Raw genomic sequence first — 3,227 nt, forward strand, 5'->3', positions numbered from 1 at the left:
CGTTTTGCAACAGCTTTGAAATTATGTCAGTGGTGCCAAAAACAAATAGATAAATGAATAAAGAAAGAAAGAAAGAAAATATACAGTCCCTGTTTTGATTGTTTCACAACGACCATTAATTTTGTCAATATACCCCATTGCCGGATGTGTGTATCCGCTATCGGAAAACATGTCATGAGTTGTAAGAATCTGCTGATATCATCATGCATAATGTTCATCTTTCTTTTGGAAGACCAAGGATTCTTTGCCAGTCTCAGAAGCTTAAAAATTAATCTTATTCAAAGTTCTAGCACGTACACCACGTAGGCTCATTACTCTGTTATGAGCCTCATACATAGACATACACACGCAAATCGCATGCACGCTGAGCAAAAGATTCCGTCATAATTCATTCAGCAATCAGGCATGACTGTAATCACTTTGTAGGAGGGTATACCTGTATAAGCGGACTTGGATGACAAATCTTCGCTCTTTGATCTCTGAAATACGGTAGGCCTACTCAGGTGAGAACCGGACTTGTCCTTCACTTTTGGCACTGTAGCACACACACAAAAAATGATAATAGAATAAATGAATATATGAATAAATAAATAAATAAATAAATAAATAAACACACTAAAAAGACATTATAATAGTATCAAGCGTTGCTCACATTAAAAGAAACACAACAACACTCAAATACACATGCTATGTGCTGGCTCATTCCTGTTTACTTACAATACACGTACTTTCGTTCGTACTTTTTTTTTGTTGTTGTTGGTAGCTTACATACTTTCAGTCAGAAGATTCGGAGTCATCCCGCTAGATCGACACTGACGAGTCACACAGCCCACGAGTTCGACATTGAAAACAGGTCCACGAGTCATACAGCTGACGAGTCATACAGTCCATGAGCTCGACACTAGGCAAATAAAGCCCATGAGTTCGACACTATATGTGTCTGTCTCGTGGGCCTTGTTAGCTTATAATAGTTTCGAATTAATGGGCTGTATGACTCGTGAGCTGTATAACTCATGGGCTGTATAACTTGTGAGCTGTACGACTCGTTGGCTGTATGACTCGTGGGTGTCGGTCTCGTGACGTGCACCCTGGGGTTGTTTCTTGATGAGCGGTGACTAAACTGGGTAAAGAGATGGACAGGGACTCGTGTAATTGGTATAGGCCTATATTCCGAGGTGAGTTAGTTAGCTCAGGTGGTAGCTCGTCTAGCTGCCTCCCACCTAAGCGATCCGGGTTCGATACCCGAGTCTGGACTAAGTAATGTTGTGTGTAATCATACTGTCCCCTCTAGCAAGAGGCAAAACAATGTGTCCGTCGGATAGGACATAAAATGGAGGTCCCGTGTGTGTTGGAGAGTCACAACTCATGCACGTAAAGGATCCCGCTTCATTCATTCATCGCAAAGCGCAGGTGAAGTGGTCCCCCTCACTTCCAAATAGACCCAAGGAAGACAGGCTTAGTGTAGCTGAATATGAGCTACCCAACCATCTTCTCGGATGGAAAATAAACAAAACAAAACAAAACGCATTTCCTGACAAATTTGTTAAGACTACCTTCACAATGTAAGTTCGTTCATTATCCTGTTATGTTATATACACACACACACGCAAATATATATGTGTGTGTGTGTGTGTGTGTGTGACTGTCATAACAGGGTAATGAAATGCATTTTTGTGTTTGTTTTGTACATTTTCCATCTGAAAAGATGACTGAATAGCTCATATTCAGCTACACTAAGCTGGTCTTCCATGGTTCTAGTTAGATGTAAGTCACAGTCAACCCATTTCAACGGGTTAAACATCTTGCTCTATGCGATGAATGAATGAAGCGGGATCTTTTACGAGCATGAGTTGTGGCCTAATATACAGACACACACACACACACACACACACACACACACACGCAAACTCACTGATACCCCCAAACACTGTGAGACCGCAGCAGAAGATTTCATCGTAATCATGTAGTAATTTCAGCAGTACATGCACATCAGGGCGGATCCAGGAATTCCTTTAAAAAAAAAAAAGGGGGGGGGGCGCTTTTACAAATCAAAGGGGGATGGCCCATATTTTCTTTTTTATTTATTTTGTTTTAATAAACAAATAAACAGGAGGGGGGGCGAGTCCGGTAAGCCCCCGTCTGGATCCGCCACTGCACATACTATAATTATACAGGGTTGATCTTTTCCAGGGGAGGGTGAAGATGCAAACCTGTAGACTTGTTGGCATCTGGCTCGTCTTTGCTGATAGATCTCTGACCTCTCCTTCCGAGCGGTCGTGCTGTGTCTTCAACTTTGAAAAGTGTAAAAGAAAAAGAAGAAGAAGAAGAAGAAGAAGAAGAAGAAAAAGAAAAAGAAAAAGAAGAAGAAAATTCATTAGTGGCAACTGCATGCATTACATACAGACAGAACTCGCTCATATAGATATCTTGTACATACTATACACGTAATTATTATTCTGTGCTAAAGCTAAAGTTTCAGAACTCCATTTCAGCCACTGATCTCATCCACATGGCTTTTTTTTTTTAATGCGCCTGCACTGTAGCTCAGCCAACGTTAGTCTCGTTTAAGCCGCAACACATGTGTAAATTGCATCATTGAGAGGCTATGACAAAAGGACTAAAGGCCCCCTCACACCTGAGCGAATTGCCTGAAATATGACTTGCGATGGCTGGCGAAAGGCATTTTTGGAAAAATCGTTTTCAATGGTAATTGATATTAAGTCATATTTACCCTTTGTTTTTGGGTTCGTACACCTTCTGAAATAACAGTTGCGATTATTCAAATTCGCACGGGATTTTTGAACATGTTTAAAATTTCCCGACGAATTGAAAAATCGTCTGTCATTTGCATCTTTTATTTAGTCTGCGGTAATCGTTCGTTTATCGTTCGTGTGCTATCGTCACGCATAGTCCCTCATCGCGCTTTTGCCAAGGTGGACCAATCTCGAAAGAACCCTAAACGAAGCAACACGATGACTAAATATGACTTACGCATAGAAACGAAGATACTACGACAAACGTATTTTCGCTTGCCATCTTCTATGCGAAGGGAAACTAAGATTGACTTTTACTAAATTTGAAAGGCGATGCATACACGAAGGCAAGTCTAAGAGATACTATGACAAACTATGGATTGCGAAGTGATACGAATACGAGCGACTGACCTGACGAAAAAATTGGCGAATGCTGAGCTGCTCTCTGTGACCAGCCACTCGCCACGCTACTCA

This window comes from Diadema setosum, chromosome 8 (genome assembly GCF_964275005.1).
Source record: "Diadema setosum chromosome 8, eeDiaSeto1, whole genome shotgun sequence".
NCBI lineage: Eukaryota > Metazoa > Echinodermata > Echinoidea > Diadematoida > Diadematidae > Diadema > Diadema setosum.